Genomic DNA, 25,996 nt, shown 5'->3' on the forward strand with positions numbered 1-25,996 from the left:
ACTTCCATGCACGCCAAACGTATAAGCTAACATTTTCTTACAGTAGGTTTAAAGTCTGCCGTCGTGAAGCACTGCAACTGATTTCTCTCATTCACAATACGCAACCGGCCATTTGAAGTATCTAGCAGCTATGACAATTTCCGCTCAGTCTTAGTATTATCGTGTTCGCAAAATTAACGCTCCTCGCCAAAATTTCTTAATTGGAGCATGAAACAAAATCAACAAATTATTACTTTTTTAATGTAGCTCTACGATGGCGGAGATACGTTGCTGGAGAAAGCTGTTTCCATATTACTTCTCAGCAATAAAGTTACGGTCAAGTGCAGATAAACAGTTGCCTACATTACAATTTCAAAATGTAAATATTGTCCACGGAGTTTTGCGCATCGTGTTTATCACAATGTAATCAAATATTTTTTTGTATTTCGCCTATAGCAAAGTTGCTGCGGCTGTTGGATTATGTTATTGTAGATGGGTTTTGATTATACACACGATTAATGTATATTTTTCCAACTGTTTTAACTATTTATAATAAAATATACGCAGTAAATAATGGAAGTTGACATGCGGTTCACATGTTGCAGCTAGGTCTTCCCCAGTGTAACAAAACCAAGGGGCTCCGAATTCTAGCCTCGATTAGCCTATTTGTGCACAAAGTGGACTTGAAAGTAGGCTTGTCAAACCTCTCGGAATGACCGGGAGTCTCCTTGAACCGAACTCACTTTCGCGGTCTCGATGACAAATTTTGTTATCTCCCGGCATGACAAGATTGAGTATTATTACATTTTCATCATTATCATTTTTCTCTTTTTCAATTGGTATGCACTAACAGAATGAAGAGACTTGATATTGCAAAATAAACAAATAAACCGCAAAATATTATTTCGAAGGTTCATGAAAAATTAGTCCTTATTTATCTGAGTGAAATGAGGGAGAGATAGAAAACTTATACATATTGTTGCCCCAAAGCGTTTACACCATAGGTGAAGAAAACGAAGAGAAAGGCATTGTCTCGAGACTTCCTTATTTTCCTGCACCCAATTTTTGTTCGTTATTCAGATATAGTTCGTTATGGCCCAGTGTGGTGATCAGTGTAATGTTCTTGTCATTACCAGTTTGAGATCGTGAGAAAAGAAAATAAAGTATTACTGCACTGCAATTCAATAATGCGTGGAATAATTATTTCCATTTCTTAATAGACTCAGTTTGAAAGGGAACGTAGAGGCCCTATAAGTGTAAGACTGTAGAGTATATTAATTTTCATCTGTTTAGTTACAAAGTGCGGTTGCTCTGTTGCTTTGATAAAATTTTGTATTCCCAATAAAACAGGTTAAAAGATCCTGGTGGGCGGGGATATTTTTCCTCCCCCCACCAATTATCTTGGCCTCAAAAATCCCCCACCAAACATTTTCGGGGCGGGGGGGGGGGGAGGGTGAGAGTCTTTGTTACAACAAAGAAGAGATAAGCAATTACTTTTAATTTCAACTATATAATTGTGCTAAGAATAATATCGAATACTTACACAAATTAGTGTAGTTGTTTTTTTCTCTCTCAAGAGATCATTAACAGATCTACATCAATACACACAATAAAAGGAAAACAAAAATGCAAAACAATAATAACTACGAAATCTAATTGATTTATATTAACGTAAAGCAAAAACTTAATAAAAACTTATACATAATAAAACCACTTCAACTGTCTCATAATTCATTAAAAATTTTAATCAAGTAGTAAAGGACGTAGTTTGCTACATTATAATATCTGATATATTTAAAAGTAACAAATTTATTTATTATTGGATAATTAATAATATATTTTTAAGTTAGTAATTTATGTTTACTTTTAATAACATTATGAATACGTATATCGTATAATTTATATGTTTTTTTGGGGAGGGGCGTTTGTAGATTTAGATCTTTCTCCCCCTATCCCCCAACTGTCTTATATGATTTCGCATCCTGAAATAGAAAGACCACAAACAGGCAACAGCTACATTCAGAGCATTAATCTTTCATAACATTTTAATCTAAAGCGTTCAAAAGCTGAAAAGAAATCTCCCGGAATTTTATTTTTTGAAGTTGGCAAGGCTACTTGAGGGTCAAATTCCAGTTACAGTTTCCTTCCTCTTCTCTTAGCAAATACTTGTAATAATAACTGGATTGAGCAATCATTAAAGATTCCTTTCTCAACATGAAACATCTTGATTTTCCTTTGTGCTATACCAATGAACTATCAAGACATATAAGCCGACATGGCATCAAAATGTGTTTTTCAGAGGATTCATACTCACGATCTAAAGCCTTCCTGCGCTTCAAATATACATGTGAATTTTGCAGTGCTGCCATTAAAAGTAACAAACACGCAGGTGTTTAATTCGCTGTATACCTCCATCTATCCTTCTCCCTCCCTCCATTCAGCACGAGAAACCGGTTCTGCAATTGTAGTTCGCCCACTATTTCACGAGCGTCCGGTGGATGAACCCTTTCTTGCTTCGGATTTCTATTATTTATCCCATTGCAAATTCAGTGCCGACTTTGCGATTATGATTGCCAAAGTGGATTAGGATGGAGTTTATACATTATTCAAACCATCTCCCGGGCTACACTTTTTCCAAAAGGAAATATAAGTTGTTTTTTTCCTTTCAATATATTTTTCACGAATTTTTCGCATTTACATTACTTTCAATGGAGACGTGGACAGTCCGGTTAATTAATATTTACGCTTCAATCCTTCCGTTAACACTTTTCTTTCAGTCTGGGAAACACAAAATTCCCTGCACGTGGTTATCATGTTTGATAGTAATCGACACTGCTGGTTTCCGAACACTTACTTCGGCTGTACTGTATAACCCTCTGCCCACAAATGTACTAAATGTGCTGGTAACATTGCAACTGATGCCATGCCTGGATTTGATTGGCTGTTATGCTCAGAGCCGCCAGGAGGAAAAGAGAAAGTTTGTCTTAAGGCATCCGTTAAGGGGGAAAGAGTGGAGTAACTCTTACTGTATACGTGAATGGTGAGTGTGGCTATCCGATGGGGGATGTAGTTAGATTGGGGTTCCTTCTAATTCTTTAGTTAGATATTTATTTATTTGTTCAATATTAGGTTTGTTATTTTCAATGGATAATTAGATTATTATTAGCATCAGTATCCAGGAACCTAATCTATAATTCTCGGTCGTATGGCCGCGTGCACTACTCACGTATTGTCCCCCAATTATTAATCAATTAAGTATTAGGATATTAATTTATTTGAATTTGATATAAAAAGAAAGGGAAATATAAACTATTTGTTTATTAGAATTCTATATTCTGGCATTGTTAAAAATAAAATTGGAAAGATCTAAGTTCTGGTTTGAATTCGTAAAAATAATTTCCTAAGAAGAATGGACTGGGACAACAGCTTACTTTCACTGGTACTCTGTATACAGTAGATCCTGTTTTATGCAGTTGAGTTTGAGCGTGACTACAATGGATGGGCCTTTTTTTACAGCTTAGTTGCAACTGCCAGATCCGAAGCTGGACTTAACTGAAACCAGTGTGCCACTTTCTGTGTACACAAGTGTACAATGAAATATCTGAACCTAATGGAATTACTTAATATAAATTTCTTAAAAATATAGTTCTATTTAACTTTCGTCTTCCTCTACTACTTGAGAAATGAAAATTAAGTTTATTCGACCATGGGCGTATTTTCTAGTGTGTACGATAGAAAACAATATGTACATTTTAACTCTAGGATTCATAGTTTCAGAGATAACATTTTTTGGAATTTTTAATTTCCCGTTAAACAGCATGGCTTTTATATTAGAAAATATTTTTCTACGAAAGTGTCATCAGTAAGTGCACATTTGTTTGCTACAAGAATGAAATACATACTGGGCAATACGCAGGAACTGTTTTCAAATCTCACGTCCTGACATTGCCTACGTGGGGGGCTGACGAAATTGAAATTTTGTAAAGAAAAGAATAATATTTTTAACTTTCGTCTTCTATTTCGTCTACTTGGTTAGTGCAAATTTAGATCCTTTCAACAATAGGCGTGTAGCTGAGACTGTACTGAAAGAAACAAGTTTTAATTTGTAATTATTGCATTCGTACGTAGTTACGGAGATATATATGTTCATTTAAAACCTCGTGCAATTTTAAACTTCCCACTGAAAACGCCCTGGGCGTTTAAGGGTCTACCTTTACTGTGCACTAGGGCCTTGCAATAACACGTTGAACTTTGGACACAAATTAGAGGAAGGTCTAGGTAGTTTTTGTCCCTCGTACTACACCATTCCACAAATCCACCATTTTCAGGTGATTTTTCAATTTCTTGCATATGCAATCACATATAATATTGGTTGGGTGTTGAATATGGAGACGACACAATATGTACATACTGAACTAATATCAGGGTTACTAGAAAAGTTAATGCCATATTTCTGGTTGGAGTACAGTTCTAACACCAGGAACACAAAATATGCATTTTTTGACACTTAAGGCCTTTTTAAGGCATATTTTGGGGTATTTTATTTGCTATCGGAAACAATCTGAGCGTATTTTGATGCAATGAACGTGTAAATATAACTAGGCTGTGACCAATAGTTCCAAAGTTATTGAGTCCTGAAATTAGCTCTGAGACTCATTTCTCGTATTTGGATCACATTTTCTTTTGCTCACCATATTCTTCCACAGACTATAACTCCGGAACTACTCCTCGGAGGAACCTAATATTTGGATTAGAACCCTTCCAGACATGGTTGAACCTTCATGCCTTATTTCATCCAAATAAAAAAAAACATGACCTCGAAACTTTTCTGAAATTGTTCGATTTGACATGGAATGGTCCCAATAGAATAATGAACTGCTCACATTTGATAGTACCTTAGGAAATGTATTTTGGATTTGTTTGTGTCTACTAAGCAAAATATTCAAATACTTCATCCTATTGTTCTTTGTAGCTAATCATCCTATTGTCTTTACACTAAATAGCCTCTTCATTCTTCTTTAAAAGTGAAACCTTTATGCTGCTTGGTTAAGTTTGAATGAATTATAAGTTTTGAATTATTCATCATTAAAATAATTGTGAATAACAATTATTTTGAAATGTTTATCGCATTTGTTGCACATAAGAAGAGACTATGTTGAACATGTCTTAGAATGTTTCCGGTTAAACTAACCAAACGTTCAGTTCGTTCGCCACTGCAATGTGCGTACATTACAATTACCTCCTTTTGTATGCATGGAGTAATTTAAACTAAATGCAATATTACCAATGTTTAGAGAAATGAAAGAAAAATGAAATAAATGATTAAGTTAAGGAAAAAATCTTACATTAGGTTCTTAGATGAAACTCTACTTACGTCCTTCAACATATATTGCATTGTTCATAATAGACATATTAATAAACATCTTTGAGAAAAAAACAAATATCCAATATTACATTTATTTAGGTTTCCGTTTGAGACCTATAGAATTAAAGTAGAGTTAAATGTTGAATGCTTTGAAACACAAACTATTTAGTAGAAATTTTCAGCAAGAAATGCAGGCTAGACAAAGACTCGAACCCGGGTCTCTGGTATACCGTGCCATTGCTTTACCATTTTTTTTATTTCACAAACAATTACAGAGTTACATTTATTTGTTGTTCACAATCCACAATTTTGCATAAATACCTCTATTTTTTACTTACATTTTAATCTAACTTTCCATGTTTTACATTCCTATAAATAATACATTCCTTAAATAGTTTGGATATAAATATATTTGGGCATCGGCCTCAATTTGTAAGTAAACTGACTGGAAGTATTCGCTCAATGTTTGTTTACACATGATGCCTTTTGGTGTACAGGCATAATAGATGTAGTGTGATAATAGCCACTGTATTGCTTACAATTTTCTTAACGGGAAAAGCATGAAATCTGGGAAGAGGGGATGTTCCACTGTAAAATATGCAGGAGGTTTCCTACATATACTGCCGAGGCAGCGGCAAAGAAATTTCCGATTGTCTGTCATTTTAGTACAAGTTTTTAATCTATGTCTAAGGGTATCTTCTTGATCACAACTTATGCAATTAGGTTCTACCTCTAAATTATTCCGATATGCTCTTCTTCTAGTTAATATTGTATCATGTATCACCAAGTACCACATCGAGCGCACTGAGGCTGGAATATGTTTTGCTGTTAAGTTGCGCCACACATTCGACCAGTTAATATTAGGTTGCTGCTTCACTATTCTGGGTTTGAAGCCTCTCGCACTGTTGACGATACATTAATTGCACTGTAATTGCTTCGGTCTGTATTTGTGGACTAGTTATCAAAAGATACAGAAATTCTAATGCCGTTGATCGGAAGTAACTTGTATCACTGTCAAATTTTGGAAGTAATACAGGTGTTGTAAGTTCGATGTCTCTTAAGTAGGCATGGAGTATATATCCGGTCAAGTTCGGCGTATCTTTTAGCGCTAGTTGAATATTTCTGTCATTGAGGAGAGCCTGTGATTGTATTTCAATATTCATTAGATTTAGTCCACCTTTTCTTAATGGTAAACACAAAGTGGTATAAGTCCATGGGACTACCATATAAACTGTGTGACCAGCCGTCGTATTTCTGCTGCACTTGCAGTGGTAATACTTGAGCAACATACCATACTTTTGAAATAAGCAACACGTTGCTATAATTCACTCTAGAGATTACGGATATATTCCTTCGCTTATCGCAAAACAACACTGCATGTCTTAGTCTTGAAATCACTACACTATATGTTCTATTTTTCAATTTCTGGTATCGTTGAACAAAACATTACCCCCAAGATTGTCACTTCATTCGCAATATCGTATCATTGATTGATACGATATCATAAGGTCAATCTCGATAGCAGTTTATTGGGGTTTTTCCTAGCTGCAAAATTTTGTATTTTTAATCATTTACTTTTAACCCTGTTAATTCTTGCGTTGTTTTTAAGATAGCCTGCAACTTCTGCAAGTCCTTGTCATCATTTATCAGAACCGTTACGTTATCTGCATACGCGAATGTTCTAAACGATTTTGTGTAGACTTCCACTCCCCGCACCTGTTCTTCCATCCACCGTAGAATGGGAGTAATTGCTAAGCCAAATGCAAAGAGTGATAATGGACACTCTTGTCTTAATGATCTCTGCAGTGGGAAGAAGTTGACAGTGTCCCGTTAACATTAAGGCGTCCTTTTTGCATTTGTGTAAAGAAACTGAATAGATGATACAACTTTTCCTCCTATCATACTTTTCTTAACAACGTAAAGAAATAATCATGCTTCATTGTTTCGAACGCGGTTGCAAAGTCCAAGGTCAAAATTGCTGCTTTTCATCCAGCTTTTTGTTGTTAAAGTGCCACTACATCTCTTAATGTATTGAACAGTTCAAAGATTGCACCATGCGCTCGAAAGATGAATTGTTGTGATCCTATTAATTTCTCCCCCATTTGTTGTAGTCGTTTTGTGATTAGTCGTGAGTGTAATTTATAGTCCACACACAAGAGTGTTATCGGGCGAAAGTTCTTTGCCGAAATAAGACGTCCTGGTTCCGGCACGAGTACCATCACTCCTAACAGGTTCGTTTGTCCCATGCTCTGTTGTCGGGAAACTTCGTTTACCCATTGCGTCACCATGGTCTGTACCACTGGCCAAAATGTTTGGAATAATTAATTAGGTAAGCCATCGATGCCTCCAGCGCGATTACGTTTGCCGGCCATTACAGCTAGTTCCACTTCCTCTCTTGTAAAAGGTTGTTGGAGGAACTCCCTTTCTTCCTCTGATATTCTTGGTATATAGATTTCAATAACAGAATAATCTTGTTGCTTATCAGCACTTGTGTCACTGAATTTATTGGAAACGTAATCTACTAAATGTCTTTGAATGTCTTTCGTATTTGTGAGTTTTACTCCTTCTTTATCGTCGATCTCTGTTATTAACTTCGTTGTTCTCTACGTGTTTCTCCTAGGACTTGCGACAGCAAAGGTTGTTCTTTTGGATCGAACATTACTAATTTGCTTCGATAATTATATCCCTTCATTTTTTGGTTGTACATTCTCAGAACGACCGCTTGCATTTTCTTATATTCACTCAGAACAGTTCGATCTGTTTGGAGTTTGTTTGCTAATTCTCTCAGAACTGCATGGTAAAGTTATACTTCTTATAAAAAATCCGCCATTTATCCTTTACTGTATTGCATGCAATAGTATTTATTTGAAGGTGTTAAACAGGAGTCGCACCATTGTATGAAGTCCGTCTGTCTATGACTCATGGCTTCCCATTTTCCCCATTGTTTATCAAAATCCTTACGAAAGGCTTCATTTTGAAGTAGTTGAAGGTTTAATCGCCAATAACCTCTTCCTTTCCGAACTTGTGGGATATTTAAAGCTATATCTAAATGGACACTTAATGATCACTGAAACAGTTTGGAAGCACCTCTAGTTCTGTGTAATGCGAGAACAGTTATTTTGTTACATAAAACCTATCTAGTCTACTAGCCGTATTTGTTCTAATGTATGTATATCCTTTTTATCTAGGGTGTTTTCTTTGCCAGACATCTATTAGGTCAAAACCAGACACTAAAGTTTTTAAACTTGGTGAAGTATTGAACCCAGGGGTTTGATCCTCTCGCCTTAACGTACAGTTAAAGTTTCCCGTGCACAATGTATGTTGCCTATTTCCGCCCAGGGCTGTAGCTAATTGAGTATTGAATACTTCCTATCTCTCTTTCCGAGCGTCAACACCAGACGGAGCATAAATATTGCATATCCACACGTCACCCACATTTACAAATATTATTCTACCTCATGGATGGGATAGTACACTTGATACTGTAATACTATTTCTAACTATAATTGCTGTTCCCGTTGAGTTATGATTACTATTATTATACACTACATAATCATACCCAATATATCTATACCTAGTTATTGAATACAAAAGATATCTAAATTATAAGAACGTCGAGAGATTTTCGTTGACATTCAGATGAAAGTTTGTTGATATTTATTGTATTCAGGTGGTAAATTATTTCCTGTTCCATATGCTTGCCTTGAATGAATGTTTTAAAACACTCGCTTGAGTTGACAGAACTTAAGTTATTGGTTACAGATATTAGAAATAAACACCATAGAGCAGACACTACTACCATTACTACTATCTATATACTTTGTCAAAGTTACTGTGTACTATCACTGGTGCTTGTGTCAACTGTCTTTGCCTTATTTCGTTTGGGGTGAGGCCGCTTCGACGCGGTCGGCGCTCTCGACGTACTGCGTTTCTTTTGGCGATGCTCAAAGGTGTCTTGGCAACGGTGCTGAAGTTGCCATTCCGCTTCCTTAGCCTGTGAGGACTTCAAAGTTCCGACATCTATGGACATAGGCATATCACTGCTCGCACCTTCCATCTTCAATGTAGCATCCATCATCTCTGGGGAGGATATCCCCTGATCTGGCTCCAGCGTGCCGTCGGACGAATCGACCGACATGTCGGCATGCTGCTCGACATCCATGTTCACTGGTTCCAGTATCGGGTTGTCTTCTGCATTCTGGTTCTTATTTGTCGTCTCCTGCGTTATCACCTCCATTTCACTTGCGTCGACGGTATCACTCAGGGGCTCAACGGGTAGCTTTTCTGTCTGTTTTTTTTTGGGGGGGGGAGTTCGAGGTCAAAGCGCGATCCATGTCTCGGTGTGCTGCGCAGATAGGTTCGTAAAAGTTGCAGACATCGCTGGTTCAGTAGTATCGATCTGATTGGGCCCAAATCTGGTGACATTAGCATACAGGGTAAGATTCTTCACAGGCACAACAGGACGTCGTTGAGGGCACTTCCCAGCCACGTGTCCCCCCAAATCGCAGATAGCACAGGTGTGTTCCTGACCAAGATACGTCACCCAAAACCATTGTCCACATATTGTAACATATGAGGGAATCGGGTGACGTAATGACATTTTCAGGATTTTTCGTCCCGTTCGAACTTTAGAAATATGTTCTCCCGTGTACACTTCGTCCAGAATTTTGTCAATAATTTTGCCACGCGAATGGAAAAGTAACCGCTTATGCAGGAACAGCGCGCACGAAGTCTGCTCACTCAGGCGTTCCATGCGAGACTTACTCACACTTAATTAGGTTTCCGTTTGAGAATTAAAGTACAGTTAAAATGATGTATACTTTAAAACACAAACTATTAAGTAGAAATTTTCAGTACGAAATGCAGGCTCGACCAGGACTCGATCCCGGGTCTCTGCCATACCGTGCCATTGCTTTACCACTGAGCTACCGAGATGGCCTTGCCTCGTCTGATTTTTCTCTATCGTTGTATTACCTACGTGTTACCTCTGTAGGTCAGTGGGAGACCCGGGTTCGAGTCGTGGCCGAGCCTGCATTTTTTGCTGAATATTTCTACGTAGTACATCTCCAGCGTGTGGCTAATGTTCATCAAACTATTATGTTCTTTTTTCCCATAGGTAAGAAGGAATCCTGGATTAACAGCATTTTTCCCAGAGAGTACCCAAGGTACAGAATATGGCAAATTCATTCCAAATCTTTACTGGCCATGCATTTCCTTCAACTCCGCCTTGGAAATTATAATGAGGTTTGTTAACTTTCTTTTGTAATTAAAATGTAATTAACGCTGTATTGGTCGCGCAGGGTCTCTAGTTCCGAGTGTCTGTTTTGTCGTCTTTATTTATCAATCGTTGTCCTGTCAACAACATCCCTTTCCCTAGAGGAATTTCTAGCCTTTCTCGTTTACACCACGGTTTCCTTTGCAACGTTACTAAGATTTTAGAGCCGGTAGAAAGGGTTCGTTGAAACCAGTTGTCGTTTGAGTCAATGTGCGACTATGGGCTTAACTAGTTTTTACGGAATATTCGGTTTCCTGTTTTCGTGTACTTTGAAAATTTAATAGAATCTCAATTTTTTATCGCTTTATGGAATCTCAATTGTTGATAGAGAAGATCTAGTCGTAATAATTGAGGATTTGACGCTCGATATAATAAATTTACCATAATTAATAACCCTGCCTCTGTCACCGTGCCAAACCATCCACGTAATGCTTCCTTCGCGACACACGAAGGGTTATTAATATATGTTTAATGATTTATATATTCTTAAAAGTACAATTTTCAAAGTAAAATTAAAATAAGACGAAAAAAACACTTTGGCAGACTGGAATGTCTAGTGTATTCCGTTGTACATTTTATAAACGATATATTTTCATATTTCCACGTGATATATACATTGTTTAGTTCCGGAGAAGCCATACAATGGCCAACGTATTGAATCCCATAAGATAGCCAAAGTAAGTAAAACGCTCATATGTATTACTGTCCCTGAAGACTATTACTATTTTTGCTTCGAATGTAAATTTACGCGCAAATGAATCGAAAAAGAAACAATTCCTACTAGCTTCAAACCAAACCTAACCTAACCTAGCATGCACGCATTTGATAACTTAAACTAATATGAAACAATATACTTAACCTTCGCATGCACGTGTGGGGTCAAAATGACCCCACTGTCTGTTTATTTCCTGGTATTATAATAAAATCTATATAAAAAAATGATTTTCTGTGTCATCTTACCATGCTACTTCAGCTATAGGAACATGTGTAACGTGTAGCAGTGTCCACGTTACAAATATGTATATAAACGTAATATTTTTCTTTGTTTTGTACTTATAATTTTATGTGTTAATGGTTAATTACCAAGGAATGTGGAACACACCTCGCATATAAACTATACATCCTGATGTTAAATATAAGTTCCAAGAGTTTTGTTTCTATCTGCCAGCAAGCTGAGCTAGAAGTTTATTATCGGTGACAACAATGCAAGAAAGCTAACGCTATTGTGTAAGAGCCAGGCAGACTCAACCTTATGAAAACGTTGTCACAGGGAAAAGACGAAAGATTAGGCTGTCTTTTCCACGCTATATCTGTCGTGTCCCTTGGCGGACAATAATTAGACTAATATCATGATAATCCCTGATTCTTTTACTGCAAGACAGTGTATTCAGAATTTAGTTACGTTAAGGTAAAATAAAGGTATGCCCGCGCAAGACAAAACCTGTATATAAAAAATTTTTGCTTAACATTTTGACGTTGTAAATTTTCTTTCTTTTTCTTTGTTGTCATATCGCGTGTCCGTTGCAGGGAGAGAGGGGAGTTGGAAGAAGCCATACTCCCTGGTCAAATTAAATACTGAGTGTAACAATTAAAATTATATTGCATATTTATTATTCACAAAAGGGTAAAAATAGTAATTTTTACAGGTAATTAATTATGTTTCTCATTGATATTTCATTAATTTGTATTTTATTGTAATGTAAAATTGATGTTAAGATAAAAGTTGGTAAATCCTTCACGGCACCGATATATGATATACAGGGGACTGGTAATTAGATGTATTCCCTGAAAGGGGTTAAAGTAGATACAATTTGCAATAAATTTGACCATATGATACCCCGTCCGAAAATTAGTAGTTTTCGAGATAATCGATTTTCAAATGTTTTTGAAAAAAATGACAATTTTCCACATAAAAAGATGAATTGAGAAAAGACTGCTCATTGTATGGAACTTATTTCAGCGTTTTCTGATAGCTAACAAATAAGTGGTTCGTTTTAAAAAAAAAGTTTTTCCCAAATAACAATCACATGTAAGTAACGGGTGGGTATAAACTTACAAGTTATGATAAAAAAAATGCACTCTTAGTTTACTTGGCAACGTATTAATAACAAAAATGGTATGACACGAAGCGTACAAATTACTTAAATTAATTTCTTGTGACGTCTGCTATCCAACAAGGTACAAATGTTGCTAACATTTACATTTGTGTACAAGAAATAATACTTCATTCATCTTCATGTGAATGGAATCAATGAACAATACAATTAAAGAACATTACACGTCTTGCTCAAAGTGGGCACCTCTGTTACGAATGCAGGCACGCAGGTTTTTACGGGTCATTTGGTCTCTTAACTCGTGATGTGATGGTGGCCTTGACGTGTTGACCAGCTGTTATGATCCTCTCCCTGAGCTCTTCTTGCGAGTTTACCGGTGTCTTGTCATGTGGCTCCAAATGCAAAAGTCGCAAGGCGTCAAATCGGGGGATAGAGCCGGCCAGGGAATCGGTCCGCCTCGGCCAATTCATTTCTTTGGGTAATTTTCATCCAGCCACTGTTGCACGTCCAGGCAGGAGTATGGATGGGCGTAATCAACAATCATTTGATCGAGCCATTTTTCCTGCAAAAATCTTAAATAGCATCACTTATGAACATTTTTTGCGGAACGGGATGGCAATGTTGTTGGAGGATGTGCCTCTAGCTACAAGACGTGACATGATTTATCAGCATGATGACTGCCCAGCTAGATCCCCCGATCGATTTGACGCTTTGCGACTTTTACATTTGGAGCCACATGACAAGACACCGGTAAACTCGCAAGAAGAGCTCAGGGAGAGGATCATAACAGCTGGTCAACACGTCAAGGCCACCATCACATCACGAGTTAAGAGACCAAATGATCCGTAAAAACCTGCGTGCCTGCATTCGTAACAGAGGTGCCCACTTTGAGCAAGACGTGTAATGTTCTTTAATTGTATTGTTCATTGATTCCATTCACATGAAGATGAATGAAGTATTATTTCTTGTACACAAATGTAAATGTTAGCAACATTTGTACCTTGTTGGATAGCAGACGTCACAAGAAATTAATTTAAGTAATTTGTACGCTTCGTGTCATACCATTTTTGTTATTAATACGTTGCCAAGTAAACTAAGAGTGCATTTTTTTATCATAACTTGTAAGTTTATACCCACCCGTTACTTACATGTGATTGTTATTTGGGAAAAACTTTTTTTTTAAAACGAACCACTTATTTGTTAGCTATCAGAAAACGCTGAAATAAGTTCCATACAATGAGCAGTTTTTTCTCAATTCATCTTTTTATGTGGAAAATTGTAACTTTTTTCTAAAACAATTGAAATTCGATTATCTCGAAAACTACTAATTTTCGGACGGGGTATCATATGGTCAAATGTATTGCAAATTGTATCTACTTTAACCCCTTTCAGGGAATACATCTAATTACCAGTCACCCTGTATAAGCAGCGAAGCTCGGTGGCCAATGGCCTTTGTTTTCGAACTTCTGATAAATGCGGAACTCGTATAACCGTCTTTTCTTTCAACGCTCGAACTTCTGCGTTTACTTCCACTTCGTTATTAGGAATTAGTTCATTCTGGGATTACCTTAGGACAGTTACTTAGCTCTTGTGGTCAGAAGGCTTATGTTCTCTCTGTTCTATGCTCCTGGTCAGGAGATATAATTGAGAGGGCTGTGATTGTCTTAAGATATACCGGAATTCGGGATCGGCCGATAGACTGTTGGTAGTCAACCTTTGTGACCCTGGTCATGGTACACCTTTTCTTATTCTGTGGTCAAGGATTAATTTTCGGTTCTTTGGTCAGAGGCTGAAAAGAGAAAAGGAAGTTGGATACTTAACTGGATATCGACAGAACCTAGTGGGAAGATGGATTGTCGATTGCTTGTAGAATCTTGGTCAAGATCTATAAGTAGATTGAGAACCTTTGACCTAGAATTGCGAAGGACCTTACATCGAGGATTGAAGCAGCCGGAATAACCCGAACCTTGAGCCGAGGAGACTCAAGGCTCGAAGAGATACTGAGCGTGAAGCCGAGGCTCAATAGACCCATAAAACCGAGTATGATCCAGGGTGGACCTTACAAATGTATAAATAAATTTCTAACAATTTACTTTAAATTATATTTTTAACTTTTCTTTTAACAATACCCCTCTTTTCCATGTGTGGGGTCATTTCGACCCCAGCCTGAAACAGCAGGTAACATTCATAAAGGGAAATTGATCCTAAGTATTATGTTCAATTATGCCCAAACTAAACGCAATCATCTCAAAGTCAACCACCTACCCTGCCATGACTCACTGCAAAGTGCGCATGCGCAGATGTATTTGGCGCTGATCGAGGAAAAACAAGCCAACAGTTATTGTGTGCGTCTGGTAGGTCGTCGCATTGTGTTTGTGATGCTTAGTATCACTCTAAAAACGTCTGTGTATTACATTGAAAGTGACACTGACAGTAATGACCCAAGAGGATTAACTCTGAATAAAATTCAGGAGCTGCTAGAAGAAGACAATGATTGTGTTGAAAGTTACGCCGACACCTTTGACGAGGAGGATGGTGTTACAGTAGCCGAAGAGGTTCCGAAATAGAGCTGTGATGTTGAAACAGACATAAGCAGTGAAGACCGTGAAGAGGATGATGCAACAGATGACAAAGAATCTTTCGGCATGATCTCAAAGGATGGAATTCAGTGGAAAAGCAAGCCGTCAAGCTCGTATCAGACTACTGCACACAACATCATACGAGAACCAGCAGATCTGCCGCGGTCTGTAGTCTTGACGCTACCAAAAGAAAGCTTAGCGTTGTTCATTTCCTCAAACATTTTGGAGGAAATTGTACAGTGCACGAATTTAGAGGGAAGAAGAGTCGCAGTGAAATCTTATAAAAAGTAGACTGATATAACATTCGAAGAGCTTCAGGCTTTCATTGGCATCCTCCTTATCGCGGGGACTGAGGGAATTTGGGATGTTCCTGTTCGTGAGCTTTCTCTCAACAAATTCTCGAACCCGAAGTACAAAGCAACCTTTGGAGTAAATCGTTTCCAAGACATCTAAAGACTGCTCCGATTTGATGACAAAGGTACTCGCGCTGCACCTCTGTAGACTGATCACATGGCTGCATTTCAATATATCTGGACACTTTTTATCGAAAACTGTGCAGAATCATGGTACCCGGAGCCTTTCTTACGATTAATGAACAGTTAGTGCCTTTCCGTGGGAGATGCAGGTTCGTGCAATACATGCCAAGTAAGCCGGCCAAATACTGTATCAAGATCTTCTGGTTGTACGATGGATACGCCAAAGACGGTCTAATCTACTTGGGGAACGATAGCCAGGAGAGCCAGTTCAAAAGAACCTCGCCAGCAACGTCGTGAAGAAACTGTGCTACACACTGCGGAACTCTGTAAGAAATATCACAACTGACCAATTTTTCACAAGTCATGACTTGGCTAACGATCTCCTGTTACAAAATATAACCATTGTTGGAACAGTAAAGAAAGACAAACGTGCAATCCCACATGCACTTACCAATATCAAGACAAGACAGCCTTGCACATCACAATTTTCCTTCCATGAAAATGAGACCCTGGTAAGCTACGTGCCGAAGAAAAAAGTGTATGTCATTCTACTTAGAACCATGCATCATGACATACACATTGATGATGATGATTCTAAGAAGATGTCAGAAATCATAAAGTTTTACAACCAAACAAAGAGTGGAGTGGACGCCATGGACAAACTGGATCAAACATACACCTGCAGAAGACAGACACGTCGATGGCCAATGTCCCTCTTCTATAATGTAATCAATGTAGGCGTTCTCAATGCATACACATGCTACTTGTAAGATCATTCTGATTACCCTTCAGGCGTCAGTCACAGACGCCGTATGTTCCTTATCGAGTTGGCGAATGAGTTGATTCTTCCCCACATGCGGGGGAAGTGCCAAAGCTTGAACCTGAAGGAACCAGAAAACGAGGCAATGAAACTTTGCGGCGTATTAAGGCAGTCACAGAGACTGGATATAGATCGTCAAAGAAAAGAGTAAGACGCTAGGTCTGCACAAGACAAGAGGACTGGGAAACGTTCGAACGTTGCAGAAGATGTGGGAAACCTGTGTGCAAGGTCCACAGCAGTGTGATTGTGGTGTGCTCAAAATGCGAGTGAGGATATTTAATTGCCATGGGAGGCTGGCACATTCTTCTTTTTATTTCTTTTTTTATTATTTTTTTAATTTTTTTTAAATGTATTTGTTCTAGAAAAAATAATATTTAGTGCTGTATTGTGTTATGTCTAATATACTGTTTCTCAGGTCAACTGAAGTTCTGATAATTGAGAGCGAAGTGTAACTACCATCAATATGTACCTGTAGAACAGTGAATTGTCAATACATTTTTTTTTTGGGGGGGGGGTTAAATAATAATAAAAGGGTAATTGTTTCCTATGTTATATTCAGATAAATTATTGATCAATAAACCATATTAGCTGAAATATTTACTCTGTCGTACTTATTTCAATGCATAATTGCATTGGGGTCAAATTGACCCCACATATGTAAAGTTGTAAAAAAAAGTGACATGCATCCGAGGGTTAACAGCATGAAAGCTGTTGCAAAGCTCATAACAGTGCAACTTTTGAACAATAATGAACCTAGTAATCCACAGTAGTGCAAAATGAAGTATTCTAGCTCATCAAAATGAGGATTCGTGATTTTGAGTATTTTCATATTGTTGTACTGATGCTTATTTGTCAAGAAATTGCTCTCTTTTATGGAATTTGTAATACTATTTGTCATCTCCTTGACCTCTTATGGTTGTTCTTCAACTCATGATTTTCAGCATTTCTTCATGAAAGTGAGGATTGTGGTATTGGCAAATTACATTGCTGTTCAGGGATGTGTACATTCGTGCGTATTTGATGATACTCATTGCTGTGAATAATACCATTTCCAAATCTATTTTGCCATCTCCGCGTACTCTTTTAGCCTGCAATTTCAGCACATGATTATAATTAACCTATTTCATGGACAGTTTTTCAGGCTACAACCAATAGTGAAGGAGATACAGATATATAAAATTACTTTCAGAAATGGGTAAAAATATTTTGTGTCAATCACCATTGAAACCTGTGGAGGGTTGTAGCCTACGTTACGCTGAAAAGTTGAAAACTTCCAATAAAAAATACTAATTTGGACATCGTTGACCCTAGGGTCGTCAAATGTTGCACAGGGTTAATGAGATTAAAAAGTCACCTGAAGGAATTTATGTTTAAAACTTTTATTATGTTGCGATATCTCCAACCGTTCCTGAGATATGGTGCTTAAAAGTTAATTTTCGGAGGTGTGCCAAATTTTAAATTTGTCCTAGAATCACCAAACTTGGTATGTGAAAACTACAAATTAAAACAGCGTCTATTAGACTATTTTTCAGAATTTTTGTGATATCTTTAACCGTTTCCGAGTTATCAGAGTTTGAAATTATTTCACTGACTGGATCCAATATATCAAGTAAGTAAAATGCACTAAATTAAGGACTTCCAAGATCTATGTTTCACAAATCACAAGTCATGTTCAATGTTGCCAACCATTGAGAGGCGTCTAGAAGCAGAAGTGGGATCTCCGTAGTAAAATTGTAAGACAATTATCAGTATGTAAGTATTTTCCCCTCATGTTCCTAAGAAATGTGTTAGATGAGTAGGGTGGGTCTCTGTAGTGGAGTGGTTAGCATAGCGCGCTACGAAGCCAGGGCTCCAGGGTTCGAATCCCGGCTGGAGTTGGATGTTTCTGTTATCCGTTAATGAGAAATTCCAAGAATTTAGAGCAAAACTGATATGTACGAATGCTGAGAGAAAATTCAAATGACGGGGGACACCACCGAATAGGGTTATTCTTTTTTTACAAAAGAACATAAAGTAGCATTAACGAAGACCTTTTAGCGGAATAAATCAAGTCTATGCCGGCGTATTTGTTAAAATGCTATTCAGTTCTCGTATGTTCTCAAACCGTACATTCTAGTTGAGTCTACAGACACTGCCATTTAATAAATTAATTGAGCAATGGTAACATAAAGGGATCACTAGAACTGGAAATGTGAGAAAAATATGCGAATTAAGAATTTCATCAACTCAGATTAGATGAGTTAGTCAGAAATTCCAAAGAACATTTTGCTTCTGTGAGAGTATATATTAATTTTTATTTAAGACGTTCACGCACATAAACGAAATTGAATAATTGCCTTAATAACATCCTGACATCTCCATTTCATAGAGGCAATCATGGTCTGCAAATGCTTCGGCTGTGGACTACATGTTCGCTAAATATATTGTTTATCAGCATGCAAAACAACATTTACAAGTTAGATTTACTATTGCCTTCTTACAAGTCTTCACAAATATATTTTTCCCCGATTTTGATTTGAATACTTGGGGCTCTAAATTCAAGGACTGAAGTAGAGTATATGATACATTTGAAACCATTTATTTTGTATTTATTCATTTCCCCCCGATTTCAGCTAATTTGAGCTTAATATCCAAAAAATCTCAATTTTACTATTTTTATGGCATAAAAAATAATTCTGTTTTTTCTATCAAAGTTCAACTACTCATCTCTATATGGAAAAATTCCCAAACGAGCCGAAATTAGTATATTTTTAAGCATACATTTACAATTATTATATTTGTTAAGAGAAATAGATGTGTTGATAGTGATTTGAGTTATTGGCAGTGCAGTATATATATAATTATTTCTTAAATGTATATTCTATTAATTTATGTCTAACATGTAAATATTAATTTAAGTTATTAGCAGTGCAGTATATAAATAACTATTTTTTTTAAAAAAAATGTTATTTATTTGTTTTGATTGGGGTTGAATTTTAAAATCCTCCTTCTATTGCAGATTTTTTCTAATTTTAAAAAATATCAATTTCTGAAGCAGTAACTTCAAACAAATTGAATACTAACAGAAATATTGCATGCATTCTCATGTATCCTAGTTTTTACTCATACAAATCAATAGTTTTGTCACGAGAATTCTTTGCATTCCAAACATTCTTAAGTGTGTGCGTGTGTGTGGAGATTGATGCACTTACGGGAGCGTGTGAACATTGAGGCATTGACCTGTTAAGAATGAATAAATCTAAGTAAGGTTCCTAGGTTTTCGTAGTGTTTGTTTTTCTATTTTTTAAATTTTTTTTCTTAACCAGTAACTTTAAGCAAAATGCAAAATGTTGCAGGAATTCTCATGTAACCTAGTTTTTTTTACTCAGACAAATCATTAGACTTGTCACGAGAGTTCTTCCATTCCAAACGATCAGGAGTGTGCGTGTGTGTGGAGATTGATGCACTTATGGGAGTGTGTGAACTTTGACCTGTTAAGTATGTCACATCAATAATACTGGCTTGGGAATGTCACTCCCCCCACAGGGAGTCATGTGACTTGTGCTGATTGGTTGGCTAAGGGGAATTTCTCGATTATTAAATTTGAGGTTATAAATATAAAGGTTTTGCTAATATGGAATGCAAAAGCTTAGTCCTTAGCCCCCTCAGGGATTCGAATCATGTTAGGTTAAACAGCATAAAAATTTCATCACGGATAGCAAGAATTGTCATATTGACTGACGATTTTTTTTAACAGACCTAATGATGATTTATAACCTGTGATGTCTTGCAAGTCTCTCGAGTTTGATATCTGGTGAAGGAATATGATGCCACTATAAACTGTAAACAAAATACGCACTCCCTGGCATGAGATGGACGAGACTTATGAACCTCAACCTATACAGTTGTACAATCTGGCAATTAATAGATGTTTCTTTTTATTAAGCATAGCAGTGTGTTTTCGCTTATTTCAATATAAGGCAACAATGTTAGGAAATGTGTGCATTGTCCCCAAGAATACAATTTAAGGTCACTAATGTGACATGAACCCCCTTTCACTTTTGTGTATTTGAATATGCGAAAATGAGGCACTTTGAATAATTGAGGAGAACAATGACAAAAAAGCTTGCAACGGTATAGAGAAGGGTCACGAGTTCAAACTTCAGACGAATTTTGTTAATCTTCAAAGGCCTAGGTCGTACGGATATCAGTACGAAAATTTGTAAAAAAAAGAAGAGGCTATTTTGGTTAATGGCAACAATGGAGATGAATAATGGTTATTTTGATGAAATTGATATGGGGCAGTTAGAAAACACACATCTGCTTCAAATTGTATTGTACTAATTGCTACAATTGTCTCCCTCCCCTATACAAGGTAGTTAATAGAGGTGTACTTTTGTCGGCCTACGATTCTGAGGGCTTAAGTTACTTATGTACATTTATAGCTGTACATTAAAAAAGAATGACCTGAGCAATAAAATATAGCAATACAGTCTTCACCTTTGTCGGATGATGTAGTGGTAACATTGTTGCAATCACACCCTTGATGGCGCATAGTTTTAAATGTTTGCATAATATGAAATATTTTAATGGAAAACATGTATCGTTTCTCATATTCTATATAGAAAGCAGATAACAAGAAAAGGAAGAAAATAAATGTTGCGGGCAGATACGAAGTCTCAACCCAAACACATATATGATCAGACAGGATGTCAACGATGCGTTCATAACTAACATGTGATTATTCAAAATTCATAAAGTGCAGTGGGAAATAACTAACTAACTTACTCTCTAGGCTTCTTAAACCCGAAGAGACCAAATACAAGCACAAGTGGAAATAATTAAATAAGTCACAAGGGACTGAGCCATGGTTTGAACCTCTCAGTCTAGGTATGTATGCAGACATGCACTAAGTTTTGTGTGTGGATACAATTGGTAATGGAAAAATGCCATTCACCACGATATAATAGTGGTAATGTTGGTCTTGTCTTGTTCCCATCGATAAGAAAGTGGTTACAATAAAGAAAGAAAGAAAAAAAGAAAAACCCTGTCCCCTATTAAGAAATACTTCTTGAAATTATTCAACCACTCTCTCAGAATAATAATAACAATATGCTTATCAACGTATATATATTAAGGATTAAGCCCAAGACAAAACTACTTTTCTAAAAGGCTAGAATAGCTACCACGGGCTTGGTGACTGAACACTAAAAACCACCGATTTATTAATTTTACAGCACTGTCACTTAGTTTCAACAAGAACAGTTTAAGGCATCCCTGGTGTCCTGCAATGTTTGGCATTTTTTAATAGCTAACTAACTAACTAACTAACTCTCTAGCCTTCTTAAACCCGAAGGTTCATGGCTGCAGCAACACAGGCCTTCCATCTGTCCCTATCTTGAGCAAGATCTATATACTCTTTTCCATCCATACCGATTTCCTTTAGGTCCATCTCAACGTTGTCCCTCCATCTTCGTCTTGGCCTCCCTACAGGTCTCTTACCATCTGGTTTCCCAACAAGAATCCTGTAAACTCCTCTTTCCTCTCCCATTCGTGCCACATGGCCTGCCCACCTAAGTCTTCTTGATTTAATTATTCTAATAATATCTGGACATGAATACAAATTATGTAGTTCTAAATTATGTAACCTTCTCCACTCACCTGTCTCCTCATCCCTTTTAGGTCCAAATATTTTCCTAAGAATCTTATTTTCAAATACTCTCAATTTATATTCCTCTTTTAATGTAAGGGACCAAGTTTCACACCCGTATAATACTACAGGCAAAATTACTGTTTTGTATATTTTAACTTTTAGTTTCTTAGATATTAAACGAGAAGACAAAAGTTTATGAAGAAAGAAGTAACATGCCTTTCCTGAATTAAGCCTACTTTTTATTTCCTCTTTAATATAATTTTCATTTGTTAATATTACTCCTAAGTATTTGAATTTGGAAACTGGTTCAAACGAGTTGTTATCAATAATTAGATTTTGATTATTACCTAACACTTCGTTTCGGCCTGTAAGGATATATTTAGTTTTCTCTTTGTTAACTTCCAAACCTATCTCTTTAGCAGTTTTGAAAAATATTTTAGCATTATTCTTAATCGTATTTATATCATCCCCCAGTAAGTCTACATCATCTGCATATGCTAACAACTGAGTCACACCATTTAATTTTAGTCCTTCTTTAGTTTCTTTTACCTTCCGAACAGCATATTCTAAGGCAAAATTAAAGAGCAATGGAGATAATGCATCTCCTTGTTTTAACCCATCATGAATTATAAATTTGTCAGACATATTATTACCCACGCGAATTTTACTTTCTGTTTCACTGGTGCATATTTTTATCATACTAACAAGCTTCTTAGGTATTCCAAACTCTACTAATATATTATATAATTTATCTCTTTTCACCGAATCATATGCTTTTTTGAAATCAATGAATAGCTGATGGACATTTTGATTATATTCCCACTTTTTTTCAAGTGTCTGTCTGATGTGAAAAATTTGATCTGTAGTTGATCTGTTACGTTTAAATCCACATTGATAATCACCTATAATTTCATTAGCATATGGGGTTAGTCTTGTTAAAAGAATGTTAGACAATATTTTGTATGTTGTTGAGAGTAGAGAAATTCCACGGTAATTATAGCATTTTTTAATAGCAAGCAGAAGAACTCGCTTTACAATATGAAGACCCGTCTCACTCTCCCGGTTGCAGTTATTTTCTGGTAATTATGTCTTGCCAATGGCGCAGTGGTAGCGTTGTCACTAATTCCGATTAGAATTTTTGTGCATAAAGTAGACTAAAAACTACAATTCAATATTGGTAATTATATTCTTGTGTCAAATACACCCCTCCTTTGTAACTTTTAACATATATAATGCTTGTTAAATAGCATTGTTTTATTCTGATTAGTGTTGCCCACGGGACGAGACGGGACAGGCTTTTAAAAATTCGAGACGAGACGAGATTGATCATGTGTCCCGAGACAAACGAATATTTTCGAGACGAGACAGCATTTCACAGCATTTCCACGAGACGAGACAGGCCAAAGTCTCGTCTCGTGGGCAACACTAATTCTGATCCTTTCATCCTCATAGTCAAAATTGATCCAAGAGAAAAATATATATTTTCTGCTGACATGGGAAACATGCAATAAAAATGCATGATCAATAGTTAAGGTCAAAAGTTGGCTGAAAGAATAAACAGTGAGGGTGATACACGCAAACTTCCAGTTGTGTGATTTGCACAGAATTAAATACTAAATTGGACTGACCTTGCTCATGGATAGGGTGAGAGATGGAAGGCTTTTTTTGCTAAAACATTCGTGTTTAAGAAGGCAGGAGAATTAGTTGATTAATACCTAGCTATTAGAAATTTACATCCTCAAAGCTTCAGGTTGCAAGCCACGCCCTTTACAAGTTTATTTCTGACATGATTCAAGCTCTTGTTATGCTTTTTACAGATAATATCAAAAGCCGTGACATGCGATTATCTGCAAAAGAAATGGGATTTTTAAATTCAACCCTATTCAAAACAAATATTTTTTTTTAAAAAAATAGTTATTTACATACTGCATTGCTAATAACTTAAATTAATATCTACATGTTAGACATAAATTATTAGAATATACATTTAAAAAATAATTATATATACTGCTCTGCACTGCACTTAAAATCACTATCAACATATATATTTGTCTTAAAAATGTAATAATTGTAAATGTATGCTTAAAAATATACTGGTTTAGGCTCGTGGGGGAATTTTGCCCTATATAAATGAGTAGTTGAACTTTGATAAGAAAAACATAATTATTTCACCTAGCCTCTCATATACGCAAATGGGAAAATTTATTCTATCGATGAAAACATAACAATCCGACTATAATTTACTTGGCTCTACGACAGTATATCATGTCACACCTCTTATTATCGTTAGTCTTCAAAATAGTAAATACCCATTGCTCAACAACCCTCGAAACGGCTTTGGCCATCCCACAATTCTACCTAAAGATGTGGAGATCTTCAACCAGAAGTGGGGTGACGTGGGGTTACCACGTCGAACTCCCAGCCTTTGTTAGAGATATCCAACACCGGGTTACGCTACTCACTCGTAGCTCCTCAATTTCATCACGATGGTTAGTTGCCACTGGCCCAATACACAGGTCGAGAACCCAATAACTGAACTTAAGCGGACTCGAACCCATGTTGTCCAGCAGTCGGAGCCAATGTCGTCAAAGTACCGCTTCCAAAAAATATGATAAAGGGCAATAGAGATATGCGAAGCTCAACCTTTGCAACCGATGCAAACTTTGTGTAAGAATCACGTTTCCCGTGAACATTACAACCCAGATTCAATTTCTTATCCTTTCTTGGTATCCACACCTTGAAGCAGGCTTATTAGAGCCGGATGAATAGGCTTCCGTGCTGGATGACTCTGAAAGCTATTTCGGCGGTAGCCTTTGATAATGATAGGGTTTCCCCTGTCGGGAAGGTTGAAGATGAAAGTCCAGACTAAGATGTTACAGATCTTCCACATTGATGGTTGGATGATTCTGTAAGAATATGATTTGTTGTCAAACCAGAAAATGAAGTCTCGGAAAGGTAGATTTAAAGCAGACTTGGGCAAATTAATACGGATAATGAAATGATTACATGTCCCAATATTAATCGTGGTGTAGAGAGAAAAACGCTGGTAGCCACAGACGTATGTGTAGCGTAAGTAAAACCATGGAGCCAAGGATATCCTGTTAGATTTGCACGAAATTAATTACAAAATCTAATATGCCTCAACATCGTGTAAACATTCATGTCGCCTAACGCAAATGCGAGGATACTTTAAATGCTTCTACTCACTGCTAGGCTAAAGGTGTATATGAGGGTATCTAAAGCTTGCCACCCACAATTATAACTCCACGACGGGATGTACATTGTAATACAGCCTACGATTTAGATCACACATCTCATGGTATGTCCGATCTCAACGCTCTTCTAGCTCAAACAAAACCGGACATTATATAGCAGTTAAAGGAGATACTATAGCTATATTCCATAAAATCACAAGTAGTACTGAGTCCTAAATACGAAAATCCTAAAGGGAAAGAATATGTGTTCCACCATCGCACTAAAGTTCAAAAATTACACGAGATGGATGAGGTGTATAATGCAGGCAACCACATATACAAGGGAGTATTGAATATAAAATTTCATGTAACGAGGTTCCGGATGGTCGTTGTGTGGGTCATCGCATACGCTCAATTTCAAAATGGGTGGCAATCACATAAAAGGAAACAATCCAGCCTTGCAAGTAGAATACACCCCAGTAGCTGGTAGCAGTTATATTAAATTACCTGCAAAAATAGAAAACAAGAAAGTCAAACTAAAAATCTAGAATATTGACGACAGATTCTTCCTAGAGTTTGTCGTTCGCAGCACTTAATCCAGTTGACCATAATCCATACCATA

This window comes from Lepisma saccharinum, unplaced genomic scaffold, assembly GCF_977018435.1.
Source record: "Lepisma saccharinum unplaced genomic scaffold, izLepSacc3.1 HAP1_SCAFFOLD_64, whole genome shotgun sequence".
NCBI lineage: Eukaryota > Metazoa > Arthropoda > Insecta > Zygentoma > Lepismatidae > Lepisma > Lepisma saccharinum.